This window comes from Peromyscus maniculatus, chromosome 17 (genome assembly GCF_049852395.1).
Source record: "Peromyscus maniculatus bairdii isolate BWxNUB_F1_BW_parent chromosome 17, HU_Pman_BW_mat_3.1, whole genome shotgun sequence".
NCBI lineage: Eukaryota > Metazoa > Chordata > Mammalia > Rodentia > Cricetidae > Peromyscus > Peromyscus maniculatus.
The window spans coordinates 53,817,436-53,835,419 of record NC_134868.1 but is presented as its reverse complement, the minus strand read 5'-3'; the positions used below and the strand labels follow the sequence as shown (position 1 = coordinate 53,835,419).

Genomic DNA, 17,984 nt, shown 5'->3' with positions numbered 1-17,984 from the left:
TTCCAGAAAAGGCACCAAAACTACACAGAGAAACCCTGTGTCGAAAAAACAAAACAACAACAAAAAAAAGGAGACAGGAGACCCTTCACATGCTTCTGTGTCAAGTCCCCATTTTCTACTCATCAGATAGCATGTGTATTCTCTACAATGGCATCTGTTTGTTCTTATATTTACTCCAAAGAAATGGTGGATTCCTTAGAGGAGAAACCATGTACTTGTCACTGCACACAATGAAACTCAGCTACCTTCCTCAGAAGTCACATCATTGATCTTAACATTCCTTTTTCAAGATAAATCTTTTGGATTGTAAGAAATGGTTTCCAGCCAACACGATGAGTATTTTTAAAAGTTTTAAATGGCAATGGTCAGAGCTCATAAAGAGGAAACTAGCAACTACATATGCGTAGCACTTTGAAAGTCAATAGATTTTCTTTCAAAGGTCAAAGGAAACTTAGGACAGATTATATTTCATTAAATTTAATAATTAAAGGGGTTTATCTATAGATATATGCTGTAGTAGAATAGCCAGCACACTAGGCAATCATGCAGAAGACAGAGCAAATGTGCATCCTCTGAAGGATGGTGCTGGTGGCCTACAGTATGAGTGACCTCATTGCAGCTGCTGGAGGTTATAGAATCAATGGTCTGGATGGGTTCAAGGTGATCTACTATTACCAATAGTAGATTGATTAATAAGATGACAGAACTAACAAGCTTAAAAATGAGTTTATATTCAAGTAGAAATTATTATAAGAGCATGGATCACACTAATTTTGTTTTTCATTATCCTTATTTTGTGTTGACTCCTTGAAAGCTTTATTTTGTTTTGTTTAGAAAAATCAACTCTCAGGCTAAGAGATGGATCAGTCTGTAAAGTTCTTGTTGTGTAAGCATGAAGACCTGAGTTCAGATCCTGGCACCATGTAAAAGCAGTCCTGTACATTGTAACTCCAATGTCAAGGCTGAGAACAGGTAGATCCCTGTAGCTCCTTTTCCAGCAACTCAGGCCACATCCATAAGCTCCAGGTTCAGTGAAAGACCAAGTCTCAAAAATTAAAGTGGTGGACGATTGGGAAAGGCATCCAGCCTTAACTTTTACCATCCATGAGCCTGTGTAACAGGTGTATGCAGATGTGAGCATGTATAGATACATATACCCTGCACAAAACACTGTAAAAGCCAACTTTCCTTAAGTCTTTTATTGTGGATGCTCAATATAAGGAGAACTCCCAATTTCATTCTAGTATCATAATAATAAATACTAAGTAAAGATAAAAAAAACTATAGACCAACATTTCCAGTAGAGAAAGATGTGAAATCCTCAATAAAATACGTGAAAAATGAATACAAGTGTATTTCAAAAAGATCATCTGCCATCGTGATCAACTTGGCTTTTTCATGGAGATGCACAGATGGTTCGACCTATGTAAATCAATAAACATAATAAATAGGACAAATGAACTTAAAGGCAAAAAAAAAAAAATCACATAATCATCCCCAAAAAAGCAGAAAAGGCCTTTGATAACATCTAACATACTTTCATGATATGAGTCCTAGAGAATATAGGCCTGGAGGGAACATACCTCAACATAACAAAACATATATATGTCAAACCCACCACCAACATTAATTTAACTGCAGAAAAAGTCAAAGAAATCCCAGTAAACTCAGGAAGGAGACAGCGCTGTCCAGCATCTCCACTCCTTTTCAACACAGAGCTTGAAGCATTAACTATGACAATGGGAGAAAGGTAATTAAGGGTGACAAACAGGAAAATAAATGAAATCAACCCTATCTGCAGATTGTATGATATACCTAAGAGATCCCAAAAATTCTACCAGAAAACTAGAGACGATTAAAATTTTATGCAATAATTCTTTGAGTTAATTTTATCTAAAGTCTAGGTGAGACAAAATTTGCACATGTGTATGTGAAAATGTATAGGAATACATGAAGATGGCCAAAAAAATGCTAGTCCCATACCAGCAATGCTTTGGTAAACAGAGACAGAATTTTTCTGAATGCAATGTGGTAAAGAAACCAGGAAAGCACATGGCATGGGCCACTGGCATTTCAGGGCTTGTTTTATGGCTAAGGAAGTGAAAACTATTTGGGACACATCAGTGGAAAAGGGCTGACCCATGATCAATGCATCAAAACAGGAAATGTGACATGGACCTCTGTGAATACAGCTGAGTTCTACTTTTAAAAGGTTCAAAATCAGTCAATGGGAAATCTAACAACTGGGTCTCCACAAGCAAAAGTTGCCCTAGACCCAGCTAACTCGTCTATAATGCCATGACCTACAAGTAGAAACCTAAAATATGAAATTATACAACTTTTATCAAAAACAGGGCAAGTCTTCAAGGCCCACAGTACTGGAAGAATCCCTATGTTTTATACCACATTTATCATCCAGCAGAGGGAAAGTTAATACATTGGATTTCATAAAACTTTAAAACTTTTCTCTGTGAAAGACCCTATTAAGAGGATTCAAAGACATTCTGCAGCCTGAGAGAAGATATTTGCAAGCTAATTATCTGGACAAGCTAAATTATCTAGAATATATAATAGACTCAACAGTGAAAAACAAGCAATGCAATTAGAAAATTGGCAAAATACACAAGGAATCATGTCCTAGTTAGCTCTCTATTGCTGTGATAAAACAAGGGCCAAAAACAACTTGGGGAAGAAAGGGTTTATTTAGCTTAGAGATCACAGTCGTCAAGGGAAGCCAGGCCAGGAGCTGAAGCAGGAACCTGAAGGCAGGAACTGAGGAAGAGACTATGGAGGAACATTGCTTATTGACTTCCAGGCTCTCTTTCAGCTACCTTTCCTAAAGAGCTCAGGCCTACCTCCCTAAGAACAGTACTGTCCACAGTGGGCTACACCCTCCTACATCAATTAGCAATCCAAAAAATTGCCCCAAAGACATGATCACAAGCCAGTGTGAAGGTGGCAATCACTCTGCCCAGGTTTGTCAGGTTTATGAGTAAGATTAGCCATTACAGATCATATCACCTAGAAGACAGAAGTCCCATGGGAATGTGTTAAGGTAACCTCTAGTCCCTAGAACAATGGGTTTTAAACCAGGAAAACAGGACCACACAGTTATCAGAGGGGCTAAAAGAGAAAACATTGACGCAAAAACTAGATAAAGGGCTGAGAAATCTCATGCATTTCTAGTCAAAGTGCGAAATGGTGCAGTCACTTCGTAAAATGGTTTGTCATTTTCTTAAAAATAAACAGGAGTCTGGAGAGATGTCTCAGCAGTGAAGAGCATGACATGCTATTCTTGCAAATATCCTGAGTTCAGCTCCCAGCATCCACTCTGGCTTACAACACTACCTCTAATTTCAGTTCCAGGGAATGTATGCCATTTCTCAGTCTCTGTGGACACTTATACATACATGGCACACACACACACACACACACACACACACACACACACACACACACACACACTAATTAATTAACTAAAACTAAGTGAATATATTAAAATAAATAAGCGATGTATAGAACCTAATAATTAATCTTGATGTTTACCCAAAACTTCCTCTAATGATACAAATGTTATCTTCACTGTTAATGTTCTGGCCATGTCAGTGTACTGTGACTTTGTAAGATGTTACAACTAGAAAAAGTAGTGAGGGGTATACTGAATCTCTGTCAACTCTTTGAAACTATCATCTTCTAATTATTGAATAGCTTAATAAAAATATGTTGGAAAGGTTTGAAAGAGACTTTTAAAGAAATATTAATAAAGTATAACATAATCACTTTGTAGAAACACACCACATATAGTTAATAACAAAAATTTATTCATTAACTTTCAAATGATAAATGAAACAAAAACACTGAGAATGTTGTATTTAGAAATCAATCATCTTTAACTTTTCAATACATATTTCTTTCATTGTGTCCCTTACTATATATCAGGCACGCTTGCATGCTCATTATTGGGCCACATTATTTCTCATTGTAATTAAACTGTCATAATAAGGGAACGAGCAAGACAAAACACAAAGTTGGCCAACTTTCCCTGCTTCATTTTTTTTTAATCAAAGCCCATTTTACCTACATGTGAACATTGGCAGATACAGATAGTAAACATCTCCAGAGAACTGAAGTGGCCTTGGGAAAAACTGTGAGGAGACTGTAGTATGAACCCAACTACATGTTCATCTCCTCACTCATGTCTTGACTCCTGCCAGCATGCTTTGCAATAGATGCTGCAACTCATCACTACAACTTGCTGGGCATAGAGGAAAGCTGGGAAAAACAGGTCTTCATCTAGCGCAAAACTCCAAGCCACAGCACCCTCTGCAGAAAGCCACCTTGTCAACACTATGAAAATCACCAGGCTTTTGTCCAGGTGAACTCGTGGCAGGGATAGACTGGTCAGGTAAGAGGATCTGTGGGGACAGTGACAAAAAATCGATTTCATTCTTAGAAAAAAAGTATAGTTGTTGTCAATCTAAACATGACGTTCACTCTGTCTTTTCTAGAAGGATCCTATTGTCCTGTAGGATCTCATTTATATTTCCACTTGGGAGAAACCAATTCCCCTTGCACATGCAGCAATCTGGGTGACTGATAGCTCATGCCCTGTCAACATGAGTGATTGTAAACTAAAACCGGAATGACTGTTGCTAACGTCTCTCCATTCCAGGTACATGTTCAACTCTGCAGAAGTATGAATTTCAGAATTGAACAAGTTTATTCTTCTTCCATTTCTCAAGAAATTACAGAGATGAATAGCAGTAGAAATTGACCTCAAATGCTTGGCACTGTACTACCATCCTGATGCACAGGTATACCAGTATGGGCACCTGCAAAATCAGAAGCACTGATGCTGGATGGAAACAACAAATTCAAGAAAGAACTCAGAGTGGGGAGCAAACCAGAGCTGGTGCTGTTTGCATGAGATCAAATAATGAGGGAGCAATTAGTCTACAAGACAGAAGAGCACTCCTGAATTATACAATGTATATATTGTATAATCAGTATTTGTGATTTTAAAATGTCAATTATATTTAAAACTAAGGCTTCGTTAAAATGTCAAGTGCATATTTTAAGTAAATTAGGAAATATCACTAAATCAAATCTTCTTCCAGAGAATGTAATTGCTTTAAGGAAAATATCTGTAAGCCAAATGCAGCCAAACTGACATTAATATTCAATATTTAGTCTCATCACATGTCAGGCCATCTGCCAATGTGAAGATCCTACAGCTTAAAGAAAGAAGTGGTACAACAAATGAACTTCCCTAAAACTAGAATTTCATCAAGACATTTCTGGGGTCTGTGAGAATGTTTCCATGGGTAATAAATTTATATATATATATCTGGAGACACACACAGAGAGAGAGTGAGGAGAGAGAGAGAGAGAGAGAGAGAGAGAGAGAGAGAGAGAGAGAGAGAGAGAGAGAGAGAGGATCTAATAGCTTATGCAGATTTTTATTAGTTCATCTTTTCATTACATACCCTTAAGTTGTCCTAACTGCACACTCCCTGGAACTATCTTCAGATGAGATGTTTTCAAAAGCAAACCATCATCCATTTGCCATTAACATTTTTACTTTTGAGTTTTTTACCTAAGTACTTTATATGAAATGCATTTTACCATAACTTTATTTTTAAATAATCATCCGTCACTTAAAATATTGTCCAATCACGTACTAAAACATGTTATGCTTAATGTCACCTAATGAAAGCTCCCCTGGTGTGGATTGAGTTAAAAACATTATGTGTTCTTCAATTTCATGTTTTCAAAAACCTTCTGAAACCCTTGAAGCATAAGTAACCAATCTACCAGTATAGCAATCTTCACTAGCTACTCTGCTCTGAGGCCCCTATGACTACCCATATTGGGACATTAGCAGCCTGTGTCTTGTTTACATGGCAGGTGTGCGAGATGAGGCCATTGGAACCTTCTGCTTTCTGTTCCTCCTTCTCTCTCTCACCCACTACACTTGTCTTTATCTGGTGTGACTTCAAAGCAACACAGTTGTCTGCTTATTCCTTTATATAACAGGGATCCTGACTTCTTAACAGTTCCACGCTGTAATTATCAACAGTCCAAGAGTCTTGGGAAAAGCATTGTGCAAAGTCTCAGGTTAACAAAAGCCTAAGAAAAGACTTTGTGTTACTAGGACTCCAGTCACTTAGCTGGGAACCACACACAATACAACCAGAAGGGTATCGGCTTTGTACAAAGAAAGCCAGGACATCTTATTTACAGTCTAGACATCGGTACCCTTGTCTGGGACTTCCTAGGAACCTAGATAACAATGTGTCTACTTCATAAGCACCAATGCTGATTTGTAAGTGTTAACTAGAAATGCCTCTCAGTACCCATTTCTGGAATGAGAGCTGAGCCTAGAGGATCTATATTGCTATCTACATGTTTAGGGAAAAAAAACAACAACATAGGCAATCATGCCCAAATCTTTCATTTTTTTTTTTTTGATAATTGGAATTTACTAATTTCTCTTTATAAGTTTGCTTTTGTCTTTTTCATGTGTGGTCATGCATCTGTGTTCATACAGAAATGTATATCCTTATACAGTTTTAAAATATGTCTCCATTGGCTGAGGAAAGATGTTCCTTCACTTTGAGTAATCAGAAACTAGGTGACTTTGGTCTTTTGGCAATACCTCCTGGCAAGGAAGAGAGAGACTAGCTTGTAGAATCTGTACATTCTGCATTAGTTCACAAATTGTGATAGAATTGGGCTCATTTAATTATAGAAGGAGCTAATATACACTGACAGAGTATAGAAAGAAGCCTTGGCCTGCAAAAGAAGAGAGAACAGTGGTAGCCCCCATTTTGGGTACTCAGTTGAATCCCACATTTTTAAGAGGGAACAGGGGGGTTATAATCACTTGCTCACAACAATGTGCTGAGATCATAGGATACCGGCCATCTGGGACCTGGATGCTTAGATATCTCTGTCACAATAGCTGCTCTTTTAATCCAAACCAAACCTTTCTACACCTTTGGTTTTGCTAAGTCTGGGGCTCTGTGGTCACCTAAGTTTGTACTGAAGTAGAGACAAGCCATAAATGAAGACACAATGCAAGATGAGCCCAGAGCCCACTGTCCTGAAAGACACATGCCATCTACTGCAGGGAACTTTGAACCATAATAAAGGGGAAGCCATCTTATGAAAAATGCAGATTGAGACATCAAGTTCCATTCATACACTGTGGCTTCTCACCCATCAGATGTCCCTTGACTTTTTCTTTAAGCTTGGCATATGGCTTCCTAAGCTGTGGACAGTGGATTGGAAAATAAATTTCCTTAAGTAATGTTTTCTGTTTAGATCCATTAATAATACAAATGGCAATTAGAGCATTGCCTTCAACTCTAGCTCACTACCACTTCCCTGAGAGCTTTGCCACTAAAATCCTCTCCCCTGAGACAAATGTGAAACCTCTGTTTTCATTGCCCAGTTCCAGATACAAAAGGGTCACTTCCCCCCAGACTGTGTGAGAACTTTCATCTGGTTGGGGTAATTTAGTACACTAGGCAAGTCTTAGTTTGTACTAGGCAAAAATGACCCCCTAAGGGGATACACTCTCTGCTAAGCACCACTGTCTAATAAATGTGCCTCTGGAAAAATAAAATAAAATTCCTCAAATTGCATTTGAGACAAATTTGCCAAGAATTAATTTCACTGATCTTTTCTCTCTATTCCTCCACCGAGTTATTTTGAGAAAGTTATTTCACAATTACAGTGCCTGTGATATGCTATTAGAAGCAAAGATCTAAACAGATTTTGCCCCCAAGCATGAAATAACATCCTGTTCAAGTAGCTCTGTTATGGCAACAGAGCCTTTTATAAATTACATTAAAATGGCCAATGTCCCTCACACCCCAGGCCTGCTTCTTGTACCGTTAGCCACTCCTCACTGGGGCCCTCCACCTAAGTGATAAGAACCCCCAAATTGTCTTTCTAGTAAAGAATCCATTAGCTGAGTTTTCATATCAAGATCTCCTTTCAAGCTGTTTGGGTCCAGATAGGCCCCTTTTCCATGTTAAGATTTCAGATAAACCCTGAGCTACTTCAGAGTCACTCAATGGGCCTGCTGGATTTCCTCCTGAGAGTGGCTGGTTAATACTAATCTGACACACACTGTGGTGTGGGAACTGAGGTAAAGCGCTCACTGATTTCCCTGTGGGCAAGCCTAGGGAGCAGGCAGCCACGTCTGAATACTTAGGCCAAAATAATGTGAAGAAAAGGGTAAAATGGGTCAAAAATGACAGATAACTCTGAGAAAATTTGTTTCACTGTGGTATCTGATAAGCTTGATTTTTAAAGTTTAAATTTCCCTTCTTAATTATACATCTGACTTGTACAAAAATAGAAACTGTAACTCTATTAGTGACAAATCTACAGTAGGGAGAATTACACACACCACACACCACACACACATACATATTACACTCACATGCATTCACACACACACAAGCACACCTAACACACTTAAATAAACATGCATACAAATATGTACACACATACACATGATACACACATGCATGCTCATTCATACACCTGCCTGTAGAGTTAAAGTAGGGGTGAGGGGAGGGAGGGAAAAAGAAAGAGAGACCAGATGGAGAAGGATCTTTCTCAGGTCAGCTTCCTGAGACCTAACTGGAACACCTACACAAGCCTAGACCCATTTCAAATGAATGACAGCTGTAAGCCTGTCTGAGGTGAAGGGGGAAAAAGCAGACATTAATTGGAAAGGAAGAAATCATAAAAGCTTAGAAATGAAAACTAGACAACCTAAGATTAGATTTAAAGAAATTCTTCTAACAATTCAGAAACCCAACACGTTTTGGGAGTCTGATACCATGTACTAATGTGACCCATGCCTCCTGAATGGCCAAAATCTACATGTGAGAGGAAGCACTATGAAGCTCTTCTGTTATTTTCCTTTTGGAATAAATTAATTTAATGTGGATTCTCTATGTTTGAATACTATGAATCCATTAGTCAAAGAGGAAATTATCTGAAATATCCAGTGTATTTTAAAAGTTAAAATGCTATCCACTTTTATCTGAATCTTTATATTTGTGAATATATTCACAGAAGGCTTAGAAAATTACCTAAAGAGTTTTAACAAAGTTCATGGACTAGAATAGACAGATGGCTGACTAGAATCCAGAAATACTGTGGGTGGAGTGTGTGTGTGTGTGTGTGTGTGTGTGTGTGTGTGTGTGTGTGTGTGTGTGTGTGTTTTGTTATATACAATCAATTGTCATTAAAATATATATAGTATAAATTAGATTGGTTAGTAACTATGTTGAGAAACTTGGAAAAATGAACTTGGGTTTTCACTTTTCATCCTATGAGCCATCAAAAAGCAGCATACAGTAATATTCCCACATTACTGCTTCCTCCTTTTAGCTACCTTTCAGATAAGAGTTCTGAGATCAGGGCAGACTAAATCTCTCATGCAAAGCACTGCTCTTAGAACTGTTTCCTGGCTATGAACTGAGTGATTATTTCAGGTCAAAGTCATTTTCACATTGTATTGATTTTCCAGATCTGGAGTCTAATCAAGTGGAGTAGTCCTATACTACCCAGCTATAATGCTGGGTAATTCTGGGCACATTCACTAGCTCCCAGTCACTGCTCTCCATCCTAAACATCAGATTCTTATGCAATCCTTAAAGCAACCTGTGACTTAGAGAAACAAGCCTCTGACTTTGCAGGTGGGGAAACCACACCCCATCTCAGATGGCTACCTTGTGAGAAAAACACAGGTGGCCAGTGCCAGAGACAAGATTCACTTCAGCAGTCTCTCTCCAGGCATGGTAGGAACTCCTCCATGCTCAAGACAGATTTCAAGCAAGCTTTATGAAAATACACATGAAAAGCAATTTTGTCTAAAACTTGGGGACTGATTCAAAAATATTGGCTTCATCTGCATGTCATCGATAAAATTTCTGAAATTCAATGTTTAAATGTATCAAAAATAAGACAATATGCATTTAAAATTTTTGTGTGTATAAGTATGTGTGTGAGTGTGGTATACATGTGTGTTATATGCATGTGAGAGGCACCGCATGCCCCTGTGAACATACATGCAGAGGATAGAGGAAGGCATCAGGTGAACTGGGCTTTCACTCTTTTGACTTCATAGAGACAGTGTCTCTCACTGAACTTGGAATTAGATTGAGGACCACCAAGCCCACCTGTCTTCATCCCCCACACCTGTGAGGTTGCAAACACAGGCAATGTACCCAGGCTTCATATAGGTGCTGGGATTCAAGCTCAGATTCACATGTTCACAAAGTAAGCAAGCACTCCAATCCATTCACTCTCTCCCCAGCCCATAACCCATCCTTAAAGTGGGAATATTGGGATGTTTGAGGCCCTGCCCTGGGAGGGGAATGCTTGGCTGGCCAGTAAGTGCAATACGAAGGGAAGAGCTCTCTCTCCTTTTGGAGCTCTGCTCAGCTAGGCTCCCTGGGCAACAGTGTGATTGGCAGCATACTGGAAACAGGAAACAACCAAATTAATAAAGCCACTTCTCCTCTCCTAGTTTGTTAAGAGGAAGCTGATGTATTTCATTTTCTCTATGCTCAAACCTGCTCTTGTCTGAAAGAGCTAAAACTTCCTCATTTGTAGTCACTCACTGGGGATGTGAAGATGTAAATTTCCCATCTTTTGATTGAAAAAGACTATTTATTCCCCCCACACTCCTATGAATTTAAAGATGGAGTTTAACATTTGCATACATTTACCTTTCTTTCTCTCTTTTTTTTATAAAAGGGAGGATCTTGAGAATAAAAGAAAAGCAGCTAAAGCTCAAAGTCCACATGCATAGGAATGTTTGCTTAGCAATATTACAAATTTGGGAGAGAGGAAAGGTTTGGCCATATGTACAAAGTGTGGAGCTTAAGTCCTTTCCCAGTGACGCACAGAAAGGACCTGCATTCTCTTTAGTCTCAGGGCTAAGGACTTCAGTCCCTTTTCAAACAAGAACAAGGAATTTCAAATCTCTGGAACTAGCAACAGCTAATTTGAATATTTGGCACCAGAAGGGCACATTCTCAATTCAGCTTCATGCCTCGTGATCGCATCACAGGACATCCTCATGATTCCAGTGAAAGAAATGAAGCTAAGAAAAAGCAAAACAGGGGCCCACCATAATCCTGGGAAGATCCATTTATCAAGGGACTTAAGTAGATAAGAACAGGGAAATGGTAGAAGCAGTCACCTCACAGTCAGTGAAAACCATGGAAGCACTTCGATTTTTTTCATTAATTACAGCTAAGGAAGAATTTGGGAGAAGCAAGGCTCATTCTCCACATGGGACAGGTACAGAGAGTGACAGAGGCTTTCACAGCCTCAACTGCCCTCTGCTAGCTATGCTGAGACCTTATTGTCACACTGAATGCCAATCTTATGCAGCGAGTCACAAGAATATATTGTAGAGATTCAGCTGTATATAATAAGCTATACCTTGATGGATCAAGGAGTCCTTCAAGAGAAATCCATGTATCAAGGAACATTTGGTGTTATTTAGCTTATTAGTATATATCAGCTATCTTCTGCTATGAAATTCTTGTGCACCCATATACTACATATGCCATATGGCAAACAGTTAAGCTTCTCAGACCTACTGCTGATCCACTAGGTAACACCACTGCAGGGCCTAGGAGACAGGCAGGCTGTAGATGCATAGCTTTGTTTCTTGTACAAATGAAGCTCAGACCTCCCTTCCCCAGCCAGGGTAAATGGCATTCCAGAACAACTGACTCAGAACCAAGGGGACTCTTGTATATCCAGGTGGAGTGAAGGATGGGGCAGGATTCCTGGCCAAAGCAGAGTCATGTGGTCTGGAGAGAAAGAACAAGGCAGTTTCTATAGATGGTAGACAGAGCCTTGTGGTGGAGAGAAAAGAAGTCAGAGTTTCTCAGAGCCAGGGGTAAGGAACAAGGAAGGAAAGATAGAGGATGAAGAAACAAAGGATGAGGATGAGGTCAAAAGCACAGGAGCTTAGTTAGGTCTATGACAGGGCAGTGGGTACAGGAAAGAGCTATATGTGAGGTCAGAGCTGAAGCTGTATAGATAGAGAAATACAGCTAATGGATGAAAGAGCATGGTGCACATAGATTCTTTTCCCTCACAGTCCCCTGCCAGACATAGCGTCTTCCCTAGGACCCTGGGAGGGACTTTCTCAGGGCAGGCCCTTGAGAGAATTCTGTTAACCTTGCATTCCTGGCACCATGTTGTCCCTGACCCTGAGCAAACCCTACTTTTCCAAGTACTCAACAGCAAGGATGGGACACATCTATCCCTCCAGAAAATAGATGACTCGGCACAGATAAAAGCAGCCACAACAAAAGTAGCTTTTTCACATTTTAAACATATTCCTAGAGACACTTAAGAGGTCAACACTATAAATGAAAATCTAATTTAGATGGCATGGGGGAAAGCCAATTAGCAGTAGATTTTATAAGCGAAAAGGCACAATGGATAAGACTCCAACAGAGTGTGTGAATTAATCCTAAAGATCATATTTCTGATACTCTTTGAAAAGAACCTTCACCAATTTCTATTTTTCCTGGCAATTTTCTTATGGTACCAGAACAGACACAAACTTGGGCTTTGTGGATGATTTTGGTTATATCACTATGAGATACAACAATGCAACATGATGCAGTTTTGAAGCTTTATTTAATCACTAAAGGATTGCATACAGTAGCAGAGGTGTGTCATTTCCAGTCAGTGAACAGTACGAGCCACACATTCTAGTCCTGTGATATCATCCATGCACTTGGAACAGTCTCTAAAGTGAGTCACACCTTTTCCCTGAGCTTTTGGCAGTCTGACCGTATCTAAATACAAGCCACCACCAATCTGTTACATTCTCGCAGTAAACAATCAGATTCAACAGAAGAGTTGAAAACCATTCTACTGGCATCGCTGGTCTAGGAACACTGAAGTAGGTGCCCTTCTTCATCATCAAGGCTTTTTCATTTTGCTGCCATGGTCTCCTTTGGAGCACTAAACCTCTTCATCTTCAGACATTAATGCCTGAGGCTTGTGATACAGAAGTGCTTGCTACTAAGCTAGGAAGTTTTTTTCCCATGTGGGGAGAGCTATAGTTTAGCAAGAGACAGGCACTTGCTTGGTATCCAAGCAAGGGGGCCCAGATGTTACTGATGGGCAGGTGGAAATGCCTGTGGGTGGGAGTATGACAGGCTATAGGACAGCCATCTTGCCTATGTGGCTTAGTAAAAAGTATCACACTTGTGACAGTTCATCTCAAAGTGATAAGAAACTGGGCCAGATCACCCTCAGGGTACATACCAGCAGTCATGAAAACTGCAGGGCTGAGAAAGCCAGGCTGATCCAATATGGGGCTTGCTGGATCGTGACCAAATTTTTATCTAGATACATAGTGGCTCATAAATAAAACCCAAATATCTAGGAAGCAAAGGCAGGCAAATTACTTATGAGTTCAAGGCTAGGCTGGGATACACAGTATGCTACAGGCCTGCCTGGGCTAGTGTGCTATGCCGGTTCAATAAACCAAAACATAACACAATAGAAAAAGGTGAGAGTTTTGACTATGGTCTATATTGTTAGCCATTAGTCCCACACATATCTCCACCATGTTCTGTCTTCTACAGCACAAAGAACACAATTGGTTACCTCAGGGCATCATCTTTAATGTCCTGCGAAAGCTCAAGATCCAGTAAAATAATCTACAGGTCCTACAATTCCAAGTCTAACTCAACCAAGTTTATTCTTCACCCCACAAGTAATAAGAGAAGTCCTCCACATTGAGATCTTTGAATTTGAGGAGGATCTTTCTGTCTTGTTGGCTTCTGGTGACCACTACGGCTCCTCTTTAATTATTCAGGTAATCAGCTCCTATTTTTATGAAACATTCATAACACCCACATGTCACAGGCTTTCCATTCTTCTATTTAGAGTGAAATGACATTACAAGCTCTTCCTTGTGCACAGGCAAAGGCCTCTGGGATTTCTGACTCAGCTCTCCAGGGCTCAGTGAGCTTGTTCCTCAAGGTGGCTTAACCTGACATTCCAAAGGACAACTAATTATAAAACTCCATGCTACCATGGCTTGCCAAAAGATTTTCTTCAGATATCTTTGTTTGGAAATGGTGGGCACAATTGTTGAGAAACAGCCAACAGAAGCAAAATTATTAGATCCCCAAATGAGGAGTTGTTTCTGATAAAGAAAAGAGAAACTAACTTCCCATTCAAGTTTCTGGAAAATGAGAGGTGAGGCAGGGCAGAGACCAAAGCTGGTTTTCCATGAGAAGATGAAGAATAAGAGGCTTCCATCAATTGTAAAAGCTCCAAGTGTATTAGTATTTATGATAGGAAGAGAAAGAGATCTTGCTTCAGGTCCTCTGTGCACCATGGGATGTGTCTTATGAACAAGCTAATTAGCAAGATGTGGCAGTTTGGCCCATCATCCACCTACTCTGCAATACCCAGGAATCCTTCCCAGAGAAGCTGCCCCCTTGAGCTCAACCCACTCCATCTGACCCGAGTTCTGGTCATCTACTTCTCAGTGGTTTCCATGGAACCCCGAGATTCCATCTATCTACATTTACCACCTGAGAAGTATCATCTGAAGTTTCTCAGCCCCTCTGGAACAAAGGAAGTAGTCACTCTACACTTGCCTGGCTTCCAACTTAAATGTCCTTTTACCATGCCTTATAAGAAGAAGCTAGTGAGTGTGTGTGTGTGTGTGTGTGTGTGTGTGTGTGTGTGTGTGTGTGTGTGTGTGTGTGTTCCTTTAAAGACTGCTATTATTTTTTTTAAAAATTACAGAATTTAAAAGGATAGATAGATCTTCAAGACCTCTTAAAATAATTTTGCCTCAGTGGTTTTCATTACTTATTATTTATTATGTGTGTGTGTACCTTGGGTTGCATGTGTTTGCATATGCTTGTTTACTTCTTCCAGAAGAAGTCAGAGGTCAACCTCAGATATCTTTCCTCAAGTGTCATCCACCTTTCTTATATTAATATATATATATATATATATATATATATATATATATATATATATATATATATATATATATTAGTTTTTCGAGACAGGGTTTCTTGGTGTAGCTTTGCGCCTTTCCTGGAACTCGCTTTGGAGACCAGGCTGGCCTCGAACTCACAGAGATCCGCCTAGCTCTGCCTCCCGAGTGCTGGGATTAAAGGCATGTGCCACCACCGCCCGGCCATATTTTTTTGAGACAGGGTCTCTCACAAGGATCTAAAGCTCACTTATTCAATTAGGTAGGTTGAACATTGAGCTCCAGGAACCATGCATCTCCATCTTCTCATAGCCAGGATTGCTGAAGTAAGCTGCCATACCCAGCTTTTAATTTAGGTTCTGGAGATGAACTTGGGTCCTTGTGCCTGTGGCCTTACTTCAGCAAGGTTTTTAAGCCTTTGGGATCTTGTTTAAATGCTGGTGGATATGTGTTCTCAGCACCATCCATGGTCCAGCCTCTATACTGTCCTGTATTCCCCCTCTTGCTGTACCCCCCCCCCCGCAGGAGACATGTAGAGCCACAGCACAGCTTCAGTGGCCACCGTGGAAGCACAGCCCATCATAAGATACTGATTGCTAACTTAAGAGGCAGCCTGGACCAGTGCTCCAGAGCAACAGCAGGCTGTGCAAACAAGTCATAGGCAATGCTTTCCATCTCTGAGCCACAGGGATTAGGGAAGTCCCACTGAGCCCCACTGTGCATAACCACTCTCCTATACTTATACTCACATTATAGCACATGGAGTGAGTGTTTACCCAGAACCCCTGAAGGGAGAGCCACTTAGGCAAACTCTCAGGGTCTTAATGCTCAATTGAGGGATTACCCACCATTACCTGCAAATATTTGGCAACTAATAAAGCCACTGAAATATTCTACTCTGAGTCCCAAGGCATTTGAAGGATCAAAAAGACTTGCTTAGATTCAAGGTTTGAGGATATATATATATATATATATATATATATATATATTTCAAGCCTATGTTGTGTTCTCATAAAAATGATAGAAGAGCAAACAATTTATGAGTTTAAATGTGTCATTTACAATGAGAACTGGAACATTCCCATAAGTGAATGAATGCATAGTCATGGTGAAGCTGCCAGTGTTGGAGACTTAGGTAAATTTTTATCTCAATACTAAATTGTAGCTGACATTAATAATTCTGTGTGGTGGGTCTTATGAGTTCAGGCCACGAATCTGGCTGAGGTTCACACAACCTTTAATCAATAAGTCTGTTTATTATCCATATGCCTCATTCTCTGCTAAGAAAAAAATTAATAAATAAGATTATCAGTTTTATTAGTGTATTGCCAGGATGTGCATTGGTTTCAACTTGACAGAATCAGGATTCACCTGGGAGATGGGCATCTAGGATGCCCATGGGAGAGGATTTTTATTGTAATAATTGAGTGGGTGGGTCTGTTCCCGAGTGGGATCCAGGACTGTCTAAAGGGTGAAAGGGCATAGTAGTTAGCAGGCCCTTTCTTTATTCTCTGCTTCCTGGTTGTGGAGGAATGTAAGCAGCTGCTATTGGCTCCTGCTCTCTTGACATCCTTCCACAACTGACTGTACCCTCAAAAGCCTTTCTCCCCTAAGTTAATTTCATCAGGGAATTTCATTATAATAATAGTAGCATGAATCATGATTGGTCTTAATAAAAAAAAAATGGAGCCAGATATCAGGGTGAAAACTGAAAGATCAGAGAAGCAGAACAGCCAGCTACTTGTTCTTACCTCTGCAAAATCCTCAGCCTGACAGACTGAGCTCCTTTCTCCTTCAGCTTTATATTCCTTTCTCTGCCTAGCCCCATCACTTCCGGTCTCAACCTCCCTAGTGCTAGGATTAAAGGCATAAGATCCCAAATGCTGGGGATTAAAGGTGTGTGCCACCACTGCCTGGCCTCTATGGTTAACCAGTGGCTGGCTTTGCCCTCTGATCTTCAGGCAAGCTTTATTTGTTAGATCATACACAAAATATCACCACAAGCAATGGGAAGGGAACTAAGACAGCTGATTCACAAACATGCTTTACATGAAATACATCATTTTCCCTAACTAAAACTTGGAACATATGTTTGGTCCTTTGCTGGAATCAAACTCAGCATGACAACTGGTTTCAGTGTGGCTTATCCAAACTACAGAAATTATAGAACTCTCAAGAGCATTTGACTTTGCCTAGCAGGGTATTAAACTGCTTCATGTACATTTCTTACCTGTAAAATACTAACAATTACAAACAATGCTGATATGAACATAGCTGAGCAAGTGCTCTTGTGGTATGATTGAGCATTTCTTGGGTATATGCCCAGGAGTGGTATAGCTGGATCTTGGGGGAGATTGATTCCCAATTTTCTAAGAAAGCGCCATATTGATTTCCAAAGTGGTTGTACAAGCTTGCATTCCCACCAGCAGTGGAGGAGAGTTCCCCTAGTTCCACATCCTCTCCAGCATAAAGTGTCTTCAGTGTTTTTGGTTTTTTTATTATTATTATTATTATTATTATTATTTTATAACACCATTCAGTTCAACATAATAGCCACAGAATCCCCTGTTCTCCCCCTCTCGCCCACCCCTCCCCCCAGCCCACCCCCCCATTCCCACCTCCTCCAGATCAAGGTCTCCCCCGAGGACCGGGGTTGACCTGGTAGACTCAGTCCAGGCAGGTCCATTCCCCCCTCCCAGACCGAGCCAAGTGTCCCTGCATAAGTCCCAGGATTCAAACAGCCAACTCATGCAACGAGCCCAGGACCTGGCACCAATGCACAGCTGCCTCCCAAACAGATCAAGCCAAATGACTGTCTCACCCGTTCAGGTGGCCTGATCCAGTTGGGGGCCCCTCAGCCTTTGGTTCATAGATCCTGTGCTTCCATTCATTTGGTTATTTGTCCCGGTGCTTTATCCAACCTTGGCTTCAACAATTCTCGCTCATATAA

At 40.2% G+C, this 17,984-nt stretch overlaps 1 protein-coding gene across 2 annotated transcripts in view; it reads right to left on the bottom strand.

Annotated features, from left to right (window-relative positions):
• Positions 1–17,984, bottom strand: part of Csmd1 (CUB and Sushi multiple domains 1) — a 1,611,441-nt gene that overhangs the window by 1,104,137 nt on the left and 489,320 nt on the right. The window lies entirely within an intron of this gene.